The sequence below is a fragment of the Odocoileus virginianus genome, chromosome 7 (genome assembly GCF_023699985.2).
Source record: "Odocoileus virginianus isolate 20LAN1187 ecotype Illinois chromosome 7, Ovbor_1.2, whole genome shotgun sequence".
In the NCBI taxonomy this organism is placed as follows: Eukaryota; Metazoa; Chordata; class Mammalia; order Artiodactyla; family Cervidae; genus Odocoileus; species Odocoileus virginianus.
In genome coordinates this window covers 17381106-17398316 of record NC_069680.1, presented here as the reverse complement: position 1 = coordinate 17398316, position 17211 = coordinate 17381106, and the positions used below count along the sequence as shown (strand labels likewise).

General features: G+C 43.1%; 1 protein-coding gene and 1 pseudogene across 1 annotated transcript in view; one reads left to right on the top strand and one right to left on the bottom strand.

Moving 5' to 3' along the window:
- ABLIM1 (actin binding LIM protein 1) overlaps nucleotides 1–17211 on the top strand; it is a 325950-nt gene that overhangs the window by 78094 nt on the left and 230645 nt on the right. The gene's annotated exons all lie outside the window — the stretch shown is intronic.
- On the bottom strand, nucleotides 8702–9829 carry LOC110130437 (protein LSM14 homolog B pseudogene; annotated as a pseudogene).

Below are 17211 nucleotides of genomic sequence, written 5' to 3'. Positions count from 1 at the left end.
GGCAGCTGTCTGGGAAGTCCAGTGCCAGCTCCCAGGACTCAGCACCTCACCGCTCAGGAGCATGTGCCTCTGGGCACAAGAGGCCTCGCAGGCGGCCAGATTCCAGTTCTTTCCAGTTCGAACTTTTTAGTACTGTAGTCACTGTTCATGTCGCTGACTCAGGCCGGTTTTAGAAGTACCATTTAAATTTTGTTAAAAAGCCAGCTCAGAGTGACCTCACCTGAACTCGTGATTAGTGGGGGCAGGGAAGAACCTAGGCTGCATAGACTGAAAAGAAAAGGTCTCGTCTGGAAATCCCTCCTCTTCAGTCTCCCTCCAGAGTGGTCTGGGTCACAGGTGTGAGAGATTCAGATTATTGCAGGTTCTTGCTTCTTATTGAACCCAAACTGGTTGAGAAGGCCTTAGCCCAGCTCTAGGGCTTAGTGGCCGTGGAGGAAGAGATCTATTCATGATCAGCTGTGAACTGAATTGTGTGCTCCGCATATTCATACTGTGATGTCCTCCCCTCACCCCCACAGGACCTGAGAATGTACATGAACTTGGAGATAGGGCCTTTGAAGATGTCGTTCGGGACTTCTCTGGTGCCTAGTGGTTAAGAATCCTCCTGCCAATATAGAGGACACAGGTTCAATTTGTGGTCCTGGAAGGTCCCTACATGCCGTGGGGCAGCTAAGCCCATCATCACTACTGAAACGTGCACTCTAGAGCCTGGGAGCTGTAGTAAGAGAAGGCACCGCAATGAGAAACCCACGTCCTACGGCTAGGGAGGACCCTGCTTGCTTGCTGCAGCTAGAGAGAGCCCTCGATTCAGTTCAGTTCACTGGCTAAGTCATGTCCGATTCTTTGCAACCCCATGGACTGCAGCACACCAGGCTTCCCTGTCCTTCAGTATCTCCTGGAGTTTGCTCAAACTCACGTCCATTGAGTTGGTGATGCCATCCAACCATCTCATCCTCTGTCATTCCCTTCTGCTCCTGCCTTCAATCTTTCCCAGCATCAAGTTCTTTTCAAATGACTCAGTTCAACGAGAGAGGCCTCACAAAGCAATGAAGACCAGAACAGCAAAAAAAAAAAAAAGATGTCATTAAATTAAAATGAGGTTGTTAAGGTGGGCCCTCGTCTAATATGACTGGTGTCCTTATAAGAAGAGGACATTGGGACACAGAGAAACAAAGACACAAGCAAGACATCTGCACACACAGCTGACCCTGTTGGGGCACAGCAGACGGGTGGCTGTCTGCAGGCCAAGGAGAGAGGCCTCAACATCAAACCTGCCAACACCTTGAGCTTGAACTTCCAGCCTCCAGAACCATGAGAAAATAAATCTCTATTGTTGAAATCAGCCTGGTTTGTGGTATTTTTTTATTTTTTATTTTTTTGGTGACAGCTCTCAGAAACTAATATAGAAAGAAAGAAAGTGAAGTCGCTCAGTTGTGACTGACTCTTTGTGACCCAATGGACTGTAGCCTACCAGATTCCTCCATCCATGGGATTTTCCAGGCAAGAATACTGGAACGGGTTGTCATTTCCTTCTCTAAAATGTTTAGTCAATAAATCCTGATTCTTTCCCTGCTGCCCTCAGGGCCAGAGGAAGCAGGCATTCACTGGGGCCTGGGTAAGTGGTCCTGATCACTTGATTCTGAACCGGTGTATTTGACTTTATGACGTGACTACTGTCTAAGCATGGTTTTGACTAGTCTTGCTGAATTCTGAACTCTTTGGATATCAAACTTGGACGGAGAGCTGGTGAAAGAGATCAGAGAGACTGTAATTAGGAGAATTTCACAGGTGTGCAAGAATAACACTGTGTAGGATGTTAGCTGAGATGTGCTGATAAGGCCTTAGTTGACACAAGCCACAGCAATAAAAATCTGGACGTGCTGGTTTGCCAAAGAGGCTGACACCCCAGTAAGACTTTGACTTCGGATATTAAATTTGGAAGTTCCTTGGTTCGACTGTACAGAGCTTCATTTATGGAAACCTTTCTTTAAATTTTATTTATTTCCCCCTATCTCTTCAATGCCATTATATTATTGTTGGCATTTCTAGCAGCAGAATTCTTTAATCTGAAAAACTAGAATCCTCATGGACCTCGTTCTGACCTAAGTTTCAGGTTGTGGATTTACATCATGCATTCACCCTCTCTGTGTCTCAGTTTTCTTTACCTAAAGAGAGAGATAATTACAGCTCCCCACTTCACTTGATTACGATGTTCTAGGCATCAGTTTTGAGAAAGAGAGTAAATTCCAGAAAGACCTTTTCCCCCCATTCAACTTGGACAAAAGAAAGTGATGTAGCCTCTTTGAACCTCAGTTTCCTCATCTATAAAATGGACACAGTAATATTTGAAAGAGTATTGTGAGTGTTCACTGAGAACATATAGAAACCACCTTGCGTTAATCCTTGCATATTTTAAGAGCTCAATAAGTGTTAGCTGTTGATGATGACTTGATGATGACATTACTAACAAGAGGTGATTTCACTGCTCTGATGCCCTCCTGACGTATTATTATTCTGGCTCGTGAAAGGAGCATCTACCTTAAGACTTAGGTTGCTTGAAACCGTCTAACATGGAGGTGCAGGATTTAAGAGAAGGAATGGGCTTCCCAGGCGGCTCATTCATAAAGAACCTGCCTGCAATGTGGAGACCTGGGTTTGATCCCTGGGTTGGGAAGATCTCCTGGAAAGGGAATGGCTACCCACTCTGGTATTTTTGCCTGGAGAATTCCATGAACAGAGGAGCCTGGTGGGCTGCAGTCAGTGGGGTCGCAAAAGAGCTGGGCGTAACTGAGAAACTAACACTTTTGCTATTCACGTGGAGATATAACTACAGAATGGGGTCTTATTCCTTTAACATGCAAGTGCTGAAACTTCAGTATGTGCCATAAAGTAGCCTTTCTCTAACTTTAACATGCACATAAATTCCCTAGACATCTTGTTAGAAGGCAGATTCTAATCCAGTAAGTGGGAGCAGAGTTCGATGTTGAGATAGATTCTGCATTTCTAACCAGTTCCCAGGTGATGGTGAAGCTGCCGCTCCAGGTCAGGTTTGAGCAGAAAAGCAGTGGAACTATCACCCCAATCTGTCAATTCCAATTCCAATTCTTTTATCAACCAATTATTATTTTCTATTGCTTTACATTCAACTTCAGAACAATTTCATTTTTAATCTTAAATTGGCAGGGCTCCTCTTTCCCACCCCTGGCCTTGCTAACACTTAATTTTTTTTTTAAACAAAATAAGAGTAACAACAATGACAATGACTAATGTTTATATAGAGGTTACTATATACACTAGGAACTATTTACTGAAATTCTTATGACACCTCATAGGGAAGGTGCTTTAATTATCTCCATTTTATGGGTGAGAAAGCTGGGGTACATATAGGTAAGATAATTTGTTTCGATACTTACCTAGTGCATGGCAACTAGGATTATTTTAGGAGTCTATTTAAATACTGGAGAAGGGAATGGCAACCCACTCCAGTCTTCTTGCCTGGAGAATTCCATGGACTGAGAAGCCCCTTGGTGGGCCATAGTCCATGGGGTCAGAAACAGTCAGCCACAACTGAGTGATGAAAGATGTAATGTAATGTTATTTGAAGGATGCCTTTGTAAATCAGAGGCTCTAGGGATAGCTGGAATAGTTCAGTCGAATTTATCAGTTTTTGTTGCTCACACTATGGTTTCATCACATTTTACAAAAAGTGGAGCCCACCTTCCTAGAGCCGGTGACGGCGATATTTATCCAGGATGCACTCCCAGGCTGAGGCTGTTATCCTGATGAGTACTAGGGCGGCCCTGGAGCTGGACCCCACGCAGGGAGCTCAGCTGTGTCTGGCTAAGTAACAAGATTTTAAGAATGAAGATCACAGCAAGCCGGATGGATCCTGCTTCCATCCTAATTTGAGGGTAAATTCAAGTTTTATCAAGCAAACATTGTTTTCTCTGGATTTGCACTCAACTTCAGAAAGGTTTTATTTTTCATCTTAAATTAGCAGGGCTCTGGCTGCTTTCCTGTCCCTGGCCTCTCAGTATTTTTAAAATGTTGAGAACAAGAGTAAGATCACTACTTCATCTGTGAGCCTGTCCCCAGAACTGCGGGCAGTTCCCGGAAGAGTGGTGACAGACAGACCCGGGCGCGTTCCTGAATGAGGACTGGGACGTGTGTTAGGAGCTGTGTCCTCTGCAACCTGGGGACAGTGCTTACTCTGGAGAACATGACTCAGAGCCCATGGTTGGCCGTAACCCTGGCCAGGCCAGTCACTTATTCTGCAACCTGGGATCAGTCATAGATTTTCATGGTCTTTATTTACCTCCTTCCTAATGTGAAAGAAATGGACAGAATGGGACTTTTCCAAAGCATATGTTTTTAGCTATGAAATCCTTTTTCAAACAAAAGTTCATCTGGAAACCCAGGAAATAAATTAGATGAGCTGAAATTTCTCTGGTGGAAGTTGGGGCAGAGCCAGAGTCAGCCCTATTTTTTCTAATCCCTCACCAGTCCCCAAGAATCCTCATTATTCTGTGTATGAACTTGAAAACAATTGGACTAACGATGATCTGAAGGCTCCCTCTAGCTTCCGTACAGTCTGTGCCTGTGTTCTCGGGGGAGCAGGGCTTGGAGTATCAGAAAGCTACCATTGGGGAGAAGCATTTGACTACTAAAGGCAATTTTGTCTTTGACCCCAATGGTTGATTATTATGTTGTTGTGCAGTCTCCTAGTCGTGTCCAACTCTTTGCGACCCCATGGACTATAGCACGCCAAGCCTCTCTGTCCCTTTCCATCTCCTGAAGTTCGCCCAAGTTCAAGTCCATTGCATTGGTGATGTCACTAGCCACCATTTCATTCTCAAAGCAGAAGTGGTTATTAGGAAACCTAAAAAGGTTTAAGTAGGCATCCTCACTGCTGATTTATTTTGAAAGATTTAAATGCATGTTGTTTTTTTTTTTTTTTTTTTGCTCTGTCATTAAACATACCTTAAACTAGAATTATCCTCTTTCATTTGGAACTGAGTAGAAAAATTTTTATTTTCTTTTGGTTTTTGATTTTTGACTAGGTTTATAGAGGTGTGATGTATGTAGTTACAAACTAGTCCAACTCCCTTTGCCAAAGTAAACAAATGATTTTAGAAGAGATGAAAATTGAAAGTGGGCAGAAACAAACGATTAAGATTTTCAAATGTCAATGGGAGGACTTCCCTGGTGGCCCAGTGGTTAAGACTTTGCCTTTCGATACGGCGAGTGTGGATTCAATCCCTAGTCAGGGAGCTATGATCCCACATGACTCTCGGCCAAAATACTAAAACATAACACAGAAGCATAAAACAGTAAAAAATTCAATAAAGACTTTAAAATAGTCTCCATCAAAAAAAATCTTTAAAAAAAAGTCAATAGAAAAGTCTTTGGAATTATTGGCTTCCACGAGACCATAAATAAATGATTACATTCCTTAAAGATTAGATATGAATGTTTTACCGTCGGTGAATTGTTAACTAGACAGGGTAGTACAGAATGTTAAGTTGAATTTACAGTTTCCCAAATTATACTGGAGATTTGAATCAGAGACAGTGGTTTGAAGTAGTATTCTCATTCTCATTAAGATGTGGCATATTCTCTTCTCACTAACTTTGAATAAAGCTTCCAAAGAGAATACAGCTTTCAAACTGGTTGCTAGTGGTACACTTTGAAAGATGCAGGTGATACAGAATGATGTGGTAACATCTCCAGGGCAAGTATTCTAGGTATTTATCAATTTTCCTACCCTCTAACAACAAAAAATCCCATATAAAATGTAGCCTGCTATGTATAGCACAGTCAATAAATAGCCTTCTTTCTCTAGGGGTGAAGCTACAAGTGGAATGTTTTGCCATCACTATGGTCATATGTCACTTGTGAGACAAATGATAATTAATGTGAAAATTATAAAAATCCAGACTATGGTCACTCATGATTTAACTTAATGTTTGGTGCTCCTATAATGAGACAAAAGTAGAATCTCCTCATTCTGCAGTAATTTTTTTTTCATTTTAGACTGTATCATTGCAACTTTTTCAAAGGCACAGAAAGACTGGAATACCCCATTTCCTGCAGTTTATTTGTATCAAATGAGACAGGAAAGAGAAATGCCTATTATTTTGGCAGAGAGTAAGGAATATTTTTTAATCCCCTATAGGCTAGTCCTGTAGGCTGGGTAAGACTGAGAGTGAGGGCAGATGAAATAGACAAAAGCTGAAGGGGAGGGAATTAGCAAATCCATGGCTGTCTGCTTCTTGGCTGTGGAAAAGGTGATGTAGAAGCTGTCTGATGACAACCACTAAGCACATTCTGCCCTGAATTAGTTCCTCTTTATTTGAAAAGGTTCACACAAATAACAGCATTGATACTGCTTAATTGTACACAGAGTGATGTGGAGAAGGCTTAAGGATATTGCGGTTTAGCCTCTTGATCACTCCTCACTCTAACAGAGTAATGAACAGGTGGACCTGAGTTCAAGACCCTGTTCCCCTGACCACAAGCTGCAACTTTGAGAAAAAAATGCTTTCTCTCTAAGCTTAGTCTTTGTATATGTTAAAGAAAGGTTGATAATACCCTTCTTCCAAGCAGTTACCTACTAAGGCTGTTATGAGGAAACACAGCGCTTAAGAATGCTTATCTTAGTCCCTGGTACAAAATAACTGCTTGAAAAATATTAGCCCAATTTTGGGGTGCTGGTGGCAAATATTAAGGGTCAGCATTCAGCAGTGATGAGGATAAGCTTAAGTTCAGGTGATGGGTTTCCATGTACCAGCTACCCTGTTTCTGTCCAGCTTATTGCTTGATGTGGGGAGTCCAGTTTATTGAAATTTCATTTAAAGTCCTTTTTGGCAAGTAGTGGCCCAAAAAAGAGGAAAGGAAAAGAAAGGAAAAAATGAAGGAAGGAAGGAAGAGAGAAAGAAAAAGAAGAGAAGAAAGAAAAAGAAAAGAAAAAGAGATGATAGAAATTTTAGGTGGCCCTGTTATCTCTTAACTCTTCTGATGTAGATAGAGCAGGTATTATTCGACCATTGAACAGATATAGAAGTTAGTTTGGTGATTGGCCTAGGATCACTGGTGAGTTACAATGGGGCCAGAACAAGAAAGGAGTTGGGTCTATTACAGACAAAAAAATGAACTTGTGGTTGCTGGACGGAAGAATGGGAGAAAGGGATACTTAAGGAGTTTGGGACGGACATGTAAAAATGGATAACCTGTAACAAGGATTTACTTATAGCACATGAAACTCTGCTCAATGCTATGTGGCAGCCTAGATGAGAGGAGAGAAGGTTGGGGGAGAATGGATTCATGTATAAGTATGGCTGAATCCCTGCACTGTTCGCCTGTAACTGTTACAACATTGTTAATTGGCTGTAAACTAATAGAAAATAAAAAGTTAAAAAGAAGCGGGGTCTAAAGTAAGTGTCAGATGGCAACTCCAATCTGAGGATGGAACACTGCTCTACACAGCGGGCATGAGGTTGGGGGAGCAGTTTGCCATGATGGTGGTCCCTTCACTGCAGCCTTTGCAGACAGGTACTGGCCATTGACTAGGTCTCTTTGTGAAGGAGACGAATGGTGGAGAATCTCATGAAACCATCATGTGACTCAGAAAAATGATTCTTCTGAAATCAGTAGTACGAGCCTCCCCTTTCTCCCATATAGTCTTCCATATTTAGGCTTTTTGCAAAAAGCAGTAGCAGACTTCAATATATTCTTACTTTTTATAGCTAGATTCATGTTTTGGATTACCCCCACTATTATCTCAGGCCTGGAGATGGCCTTGACACCTTCTCTGATTTAATGAGTTGCCTGAGCTGTTTAATATTCTTGAGGGAGTTTTAGAACCCTGGCCATGGTCTGTGACTCAGACTGCTTGTGTCCAGGCCCCAGCTGCATCACTTATTAGTGGAATGACCTTGGACAGTATCTTTTACTTCTCTCTATTGCAGCTGCCTCATCTTTCTGATAGAGATGGTAATGGTACCTGCCCCAGAGGGTTATTAGAAATCAACGAGAGATTCTTTGTTCAATACCTGCAAAGAGTGAGCCCCCTGTGTGAGCCATGAATGATAATAAGGCTGTTCTATTTGCAGTTTATGAAACTGTGATATATCATATCCATATGTTATAGACATTGTTATTATCTTTGTAAAGTCTATAAAACTTCATTTCCAGTCACAAAAATAATGACATGGGATCCACTTGGAAATCATCAGCAGAAACTGGCTTGAGTAGCGCAGAGATCGTTGTATGTCGTATAGACCATACATATCCAGATGAAGCCACCATCAGATAGCTTTCTGTTTAAGTGGTGGTGAGCTGCAAGTTCTTTTAGTTCTTTTTTTTTTTTTTTGCCACATTTGCCAAATGAAATTTGGTTCCACCTTCAAAGTCAAAACTGTCCAACAAAGGTCACAAAGTGAGAATCACACTTCCACTCTAGAACCTTTCTACAGAACACCAAACCTTAGAATCAGGCTGTGCACAACTAAAAAGGAAAAATAGGCTGGGACACCTCAGACCATGTCCAAGTTCAGTTCAAAACGTAAGTGGTAGCGTGGAACTTTCCAAACTCGGTAAATGAAGTGACCGTGTCTCCCCTAGTAAGTGCAGCGTTCTCCATTGGCCTCGTAGACACGGCCTGGCGCCAGTACTGCTTCAGCAAGAAACTTCGACCACTTCCTTACACCCTGCTGGTCCCAGCTCTGTGGGAAGTCGGGTTACGGTGGGTTGCACCGCTGCCCCTGCCCCCTTGAAATCCACCCTAGAAACTACAGCCTCGGAGGAACGTCCCTGACACCCCGAAGGTCTCTGTGTTGAGCTTCCTCTCCTCAGCCCACATCGTCTTGCTGGAACTGGTCTTGAGTTCAGAGGAGATGTTATCAAAGAAGGACTTGGACTTGTCGTAGTAGCAGTGGGACCCCAAGAGGTCCTCCTCAGCAGGCGCCCCGTCACTCTAGGTCACCACGTCCAGGTCCTTCTCTTCCCCTTTCTCAGCTTTGTCGTCTTTAAAATTCAGTTTCTTCTTAAATTCCTTGTCCAGCTCTTCTCGGCTGAACTGGATGTTTGCCCTCTCAAAATCAAAGTCACCTTCAAACTTGATGGTGTTTTCCTTGGTGTTAGTTGGACGACTTTTTCATCTGTTCGCTGAGCGCCTCCTCTGAGGTCTTCTGCTCTCTGTCGTTCACCTGCCCTTGAGTTTGCCCGGCTGCTCTGAGCTCCATTGGTGGTGGCCTTGTGGCCGGGTGGGGCCGGGCGCCTGTTGAGCTGCATGCCCACAGAGCCCTTGCCAGGTAACAGCTTCTTGGAGTTCAAATTATCAAGAGATCCAGGCTGGACAGCCTGCCCCACCATGGGGTTCTTGCCGACTGAGACAGACGGAAAGCTGGGTCCTAAACCCAAGGAGGCCGGCATCCTGCTGGCTAAGCAGGGAGCTGGCCACCAGCTGGTGGTACGGTGGCATCCCTCGGGCTGTAAGGCACCTGTGGCTGGAAGGGGGAGCCCAACATGAGCCCAGGGAAGATTGAAGGACAGCAGGATCCTGAGGGAGTGTGTGCTGAGCTGTTGGAGGTTCACACATAGTAATATCTTTGAGATCACTTCCCTGGAAGATGATGTACTCATCCATCTCCTCTCTGGGGGGGCAGGCCTTTCTGTGGGATGGTCTTCAGTACCAAAGGACCTCACTTTGGTGAGCGCCACGGTGGCGTTGTCTGTCGATGGTGTAGAGGATGCCCTTGTAGTGGATCTGCGCCTTGGAGATGAGGCTGATCCTGCTGCCCAGGTTTGGGGTACCTGAGGAGCCATTCATGGCGGTGGTCGCCCAGCCGGGCCCGGCCCACTCACCTTTGCGTGGTGGCCTCATTGCCCTCTCCTCATGGCCTCGGTGCCACCTTACTGCCACCCAAGGGCCTGTCCAGGGACCAGGCCTCTTTTAGTTCTTGACATTGTTCTTTCCCATGGAGTCACATAGCTGAGCTTGGGTTGGGGCAATTATCTGGGCTTATAACCAAATAACATTGGAACCCAAGTCCAAGGGAAATGACAAATCAGTCTTAACTTTTTTCTTTGCTGTGCTTTTCTCATTAGGGTCTAGAGGGGTCTTCTTCCTTATTGAATATGACCTTTTGAGAAATTTAGTTTCCATCTTTCCCAATAGAATCATTCTTCTTAGGGAATTAAATTTGCTTCAAGTTTCTGTCTCTTATGCTTAGTTTAAAAGATGAGGCCAGGGCCCTGTGGGTGTTTTGTTATTGATATCTGCTATTTTTTACTCTCTGCTCTGTCATGAAATTGTATTATGGTAGGCGGCATCTCCTAGGCCTGGAGTTTTAACATAATTTGCCTTAAGATGTGTTGTTTGCCTAGAAACACGCAGTATCTATGTTCCAAGCTTAGCATCACTGGGGACCAGACTTGACTTGCAAACAGAACCAGACACTGAGGCCTATGGTAGCCCTCCGGATAACAGGACGGAATGTAGCTGGTCAGAATTCTCCTCCTTACCCATTCTGTGTGGCCTTGGCAAGTTCCCGAATTCCTCTGGCTCTAAGATTGCTCTCTGATCTCCACATTCCTTGCTAGCCCTCTGCTTCCTTAGTGCAGTGTCCAAACTCAGTTTTGTGGTCAGTTAATCTTAGTGTTGGCGTTGGGCATTCTCTCATCAAATACATTTAGAAAATGCATCTTACCTTATTTTTCTCTCAAAGAGTTACAAGGCACACATGCTTATCAACGTCTCTGAGAAGCTCCCTGTTGAACAATGCTTAATGAAGCATTTCTCAAATTTAGGTGAATATGTAATTTAAGTTAGTTTTTTTCTTGATTAATTTTGGTTTCCTGGGAAGACTTCTGAAGAGCATCATTTGGGAAAGATTTCTGCTGCAGCTTCCTCAGGTGACTGAGTTATGTAAGGTAAAGAACACACAGTAGTGTCTCTGATTTTAGGATGACATTGTAGGTGTACCATTGCCTTTTAATTGGAAGACAGTTGTGTAAACAGTTTATAAGCAATAGGTGTCTGCATTCTGATCAACTGCCAGAGTATCTCTGATTCAGCTAACAGAAGTCAAATTTGGAGGCCCACGACCAGGAAGGAACTACTTTATTGGCTAACTCTTCAGAAAGTCAAAGTTTCCGTGTTGAATCGTGTCCCAACTCCTCTTGTGTCTGTCCTGCCTTATAAAAGGCAGGGAGCATAGGCAAGTAGCTAGAATCCTGTTTTAGCTTCAGAAAAGTGCTACAGCACTACACATGGCTTCTCCTCCCTTTCATTTAAAATCAGTTAGGGATTATAATATGAGATGTCACAGAAATAGGAAAAGCTAGCTTTCATTAGAATTGAAATGAAAACTAATGAGAAAAAAAATGCAACTATAAAAGACTTCTGTTCTATCCTTATGGTTACAATCCTGAGACACTAACACAAAAGGCATTAGGGCTAAACTCTGAAATCAGTCATGAGCATGCTGGGCATTAGGCGTAATCAGAAGATTTCAATAAATGCAACTGGCCTTTTGGCAGCAGCTAACATATGACAGCTCTGCAAATGCCAAGCATTTTATCAACGAGTGGTCCAGTTGTGATCTTTTGCCTGGCGCCTGGTGCTTTGGCCAAGTCAGGAGGATGTTATCAGGGGCGCAGAGTTCCAGGCAGTGGCCTGGACTCAAGGAAAGGAGGGTGGGGTGACCCCAGAGTATGACCCAAAGCCATTTCAAAACAAATTAAAAAACCCACCTAGATGGAGAAAAAAGTAAGCTGAGAATGTTCAATTAATCAAGCTTTATATTTAAACAATGTGATCATGTAGTCATTCCTTTCAATGGGTAGATTATGTGCCTTATGTTAAATTACTATTTCGGAATGGGTGCGGGAGTTTGTGTCTCTTGCAGGAATTAAATGATCTGCTCTCACATTGAAAATAATTATGCTAGTTTCCTTCTATGTCTTAGCCTATAAATGCATCTGATGCTGGGGATATTTGTCCTAAGTATCTTTTCCCGTTTAAACTGTCTTCATAACATTTCTAATTTGCAAAAGCCTTGGTGTTCAAAAATAACTGGGAGAAAAATTGGACTGTGTGTGGCGGGTAATCCAGCCGTGCATCAGGGCATTACTGACTACTAAAGGAAAAAAATGCCTCTTTCCTGAACCTCACCGGATGGGGCCATTGTTTTCAGACAGCCTTTACCTAATACAAAAGGACTCAAAGTCCATGACTGGCCTCAGACCAGTATTTTGTCTGGGAACAACATCCAAAGCCATGATGAACAGCCAGGCTGATAGTAAAAGGAGCCTCCCCAAGTTGGAGTATTTTTGTTAAATCCTAGTATAAAAAAAAAAAGTACTAAAAGCCCATCTGGTGAGATGATAATTCATTAAGTGAAAAGAGGAGGCAGAAGGCTTGGGAAAATCGATCCTTTTCTTTCTTTGTCTCCTGTGTTTGAGTTATTGTGCAATCACAGTGATATAAGTCTGGATTTTGAATAGTGCAGAGTGGCGGAAAACCCGTGGAACGTTCCGGGCATGTTTTAATAATGTCTTTGCAACAAGGATGGTGTTCTGCAGCTGTGATGTCAGTGAACTGATGTGCTGTTTGGAGTGGTCTTTAGAATTAGCAGGAGACAGAGTGGGGAGGGTCAGGAGATGAGGACTCTGTGCTGGAGGAAGGAGCTAGACTCCAGGAAACTCCTCATTCTTCCTGAGCTGCTGTGACACACCCTCAGGGTGGCACACCCTCCCTGGAGTCCAGCTCAGCCCACAGACTCGTGGAAGGAGAACCAGGGCCCAGGCCTCTCCTGTGAGGAGTGGATGCAGTGCTTCCGTTTGTCAGCCACCTTGGGAAGAAAAGCTGAAGGCTTAGAGCTTTGTACACGTGACCTGGGAACCCACTGAGCTCATGGACCCTCATCACATCCTCGAAGACCACCGAGGTTTGGCTGTCTTTTTTGTAAATTTGGCATGTGTGTTATCTGGGGTGGGCTGTGCATTTAAAGATGAGGAGAGCTGCAGGGACTTATCCATTGGTTAAAATAGTTGTGCACTTATTATATTAACCCTTGAGGTTAATACAAACACATGCTTGTATAATATGCATATGTTATATACTAACATACTTATGTGCTGTGCTAAGTTGCTTCAGTCGTGTCCAACTCTTTGCAACCCTGTGGACTATAGCCCTCCAGGCTCCTCTGTCCATGAGATTCTCCAGGTAAGATTACTGGAGTGGGTTGCCATTTCCTTGATCTTCCTGACCCAGGGATCGAACCTGAGTCTTTTATGTCTCCTGCATTGGCAGGCAGATTCCTTACCATTGTAGGTGGGTTCTTTACCACTATTTAAACATATTTATAAATATTATTCTTTACTACACTTTAAACATTTATAAATATCATTAGAATGGGACTTTAAAAAATGAACGTGACTATTATGTAGCAGGAGTCTAGCTCCATTAAATTAAATTTGGGTAGGTTGGTCTGTTGGAGGACATTGGGAGTCCTCAGTGACTGTGAGTGAGAATCTGTGACCCGCATTTCTGCTTATGTATTCTTTCCCTCATATCCCCCATCTCCATGCCAGTATGTCTGTATTAACATAGCTTTGAGGTGAATTCTTCCATCTCCTTATGTTATGTTGTTTTTGTCTGCATAGATTGGGCACACTGGACACTTTGTTTGAGCTAGGTGTTGGCTTAAAAAATATTCACAACCTAAGAGCTGAGAGTTATGTTTTATTCAGTGGAAATTTTTAAGACTTCAATACTAGGAGGCAGCATCTCAAGTAACCCTGCGAGAACTTCTCCAAGGAGGCAAGGGGAGGAACCAAGTTATATAGAAGTTTTGCAGCAAAAGACAGGTAGTCTGAACATGAAAAATTACTGCTAATTAAAGAAAACTAGATATCCCAGCTTAAGGAATTTAGCACCTTTATTTGTATGGGAAGGTACAAGAGTCTGGGCTCACTGAAATCACTCCTTTCATCTGCTATCTGAGGCCAGTGTCCTGTGTTTTTCACATCCTGAGCTTCCTTGGGGCTCACCGTAGGGAGTGGCTGCAGTCTGATGGCTGCTAGGTGGCAGGTATTCTCCTTGCTGAGTGCCCTCAGGGCTCACCAGCTCACATTGGAGGGCTGTACTCACTGATGACTGTGATGTCCTTATTTACTGATGTGGCAGGAAATATTCCATTTTCATAAGGATGCTGTCCCTAGGATGCTTCCCCTACAGTTGTACTTTATGAGACAGTTGGTACCCTGGGGAGAATGGCTTCAGGAGGGACCCAGCTCCTCTGCTTAGCATCCCCAGGAACCCACAGCCAATGCCACAGCCTCAGAGGCATCCCAAGGCGATCTTTCTGGCTGCTGTGTTGAAACCAGCAGACCCTATCAATTCATGCTGATTCTTTTGATGCTAGACCTTAGAATAAGTGATCGTAACTTCTTTTGGTTTCTGGAGAGTAGACTGTCAGGTAATCAATCCCATGTAAGGCAGAAACGCTTTGTACCTCCCACCTTTACTTTTGAAGACTCCGCTCTCCTCTGTTTACCAGGACCTCCGGTGAGCTCAAGTTTGCCTTCCTCTAGGACTAGGGAGCCAAGGCATGCCCCACTTCACATGTGCGCACTCACTGAGAGGTACAAAGGAATTGAATGTTGGCATACTCTGTAACTGATGAATAATTCATGAGGGCTTTCTGTGCCAGAAAATTTCCTCCTGTAAATGAACATTATTTTGAAAGACAATGCTGACTGAAAAATCTGGAAATGTGGCATCATGTTCTTTAATGATCTGCCTTCAACATTTACTGGGAAGGTAAAAGTTGACAAACATCAGAATAATTAAACTGAAAGCTGACAATGGCCCTGGGTGGGCAGTAAGCCAACAACTTAGTCACAGCTTTTTCTTCCCCAGTTCAGTCTAAAGTGTAACATCACCTGATGTTTACAAAAGGCCTCTGGATTCTTTGGCACTCTCTGGGCTTTCTTTGAAGATATAATCTGAATGTTAATGATAATACTGTACATATTAATTAGTATTAACAGAGTAGTGATATTTAGCATTGGAAACTATGATTCGATGGCTTTTCTTAACTGAAACGGGTCTTAGATATAAAACTAGACTGTCTCAAGATGTCTATATTTCTCTATTTGAATAAATTTGAAACCCTCTGTTTTCCTTGCACTGTAAAAAGGGTAGGTTTTAATTTTGATTTCCAGAAAAGATAGGGAAGGTTTTGGAAAATCTTACATGACAGAGAGATTATAAACAGACTAAGTTTATAGCAGAATAAGTCATGTCAGATTATATTTTTAGTGGTCACCAGAAAGAAAAAGAAATTTTCTTTTAAAAGAATTTAATTTTTTCTTTTTTACATTTTTCCTGCTCCCCTGCTTTCCATGGTATATTTTTAATGCATTTGGAATCTTTCCACTTGCTACTGGCTGGACTCTACAGAGAGTGTATCCCCAGAACCCTCAACAGTTGACTTGAATCTCAGTCATAATTAAATTGGAAGTTGGCAAATTATTCTGAGGCTTAAAAAGAGGCTCACATTATGTTCCTAACAAGGAGTTTCACTACTCTGCTTTGTTTTAAAAGTACTCTCCATAGGGAATATTAACAGTATTTTTAGTGACTTTTTTAGAAAGTAGAAGGGTGTTTTGAAAGCATATCTAATAAACATGTTTGACTATGCTTAAATTTGGTATCTTACCTGGTAGCTGGGTTCCGATGCTTTAAAACAACCAGGTTTTCAACTCCTCATCCTTCCCTGTTTAATGAGTGCAGCACCCTGGCCTCTCCTGGCTCATCCTGAAAGCATCAACTACTAAGAGGACTGTTGATATTAAGACTTTGATATAGCGATTTACTATCTTCTGCACTAAAGGATATGCTGAGAGCTAGTGTTTGCCTACAATTAACAGTCATTTGGGCATCTGAGCCACCCAGCCTCTCTTTTATATTAAAATCTGACTGCTGACACAGACTTCTCCATCACCTAACGTACTTCAAAGGTTGGGGTCAGAGTCAGGATATTAATTCAGAATATAGAGATTTAACAAGACATCTCTAAATGCAATGCATTTCCAGAAAGGGAGAGGGGTGGTGTGTGGAAATGCAGTGTGTTGACTGGCACTCCTTTTAGATTCCCTGTGAGACAGTGGAGTGCTGGGAGGTTTTACTGCGTCAAGTGAAAGTGTTAGTCGCTCAGTTGTATTTGACTCTTTGCGACCCCATGGACTGTAGCCCACCACGCTCCTCTGTCCATGAAATTCTCCAGGCAAGAATACTGGAGTGGGTAGCCATTCCCTTCTCCAGGGTATCTTCCCAGCCCAAAGATTGAACCCGGGCCTCCTGCATTGCAGCAGATTCTTCACCATCTGAGCCAACAGGGAAGCCCATTTTCTGCTTTAAGAGGTAATCAATAGCTGCCATAATGAATGAGCTCTGTCAAGGTCGGTAGCCAGTGGGTCCATTACAGCATGACTTTGCCAGAGATGTGCCTGAGCAGTGGGAGCAGACCCAGGAGCTCTGAGTGTTGAGTTTATAAAGCTTTCAGTGATAAACAGTGCCCTGAGGATTTCTGTCTGAGTCCCAGCTCCCCCGCAGTCACTGTTCACAGGCTCCCTGGGCTTGTGATCATACCTCAAACCTCAAAGATCTGAGTGGAATAGAAACTCCCCAAGCTTGGTATTACTTTTCTTTATAATACTTTGCAGGGGACCCATACCTCACGTGAGGCATGAATGGAAGTGGCAGAAATACTAGGTGAAGTGTGGCACACAGTGCCCCGGGAAAATCTCAGGGTGTTAGCAGAGTGGTATTATTTAGTGGAAACACATCTCTATGGATTATTTTTATGTTGTTTTTTAATTGTGAAGTATTTATTCATTTATATTTTTATTTTTTGGCCATGCCATGTTGGGGTGGGGGATCTTAGTTCCCCACCCAGGGTTTGAACCTGCGCCCTCTACATTGGGAGTTTGGAGTCTTACCACTGGACCACCAGGAAAAGTCCCTCCATGGACTATTTTTAAATGGTTTAAATAGTCCATTTTGTCTATTTTTCATATACACTGCATAGTTCAAATGCACACACAGATTCATGGATTTCATTAGTCACTTCACTTTGGAGTCTCCTGGCCTCACCCATGTCTTGACTTACTTTTTTGACTTTGAAGGCACCCTCACTGTAA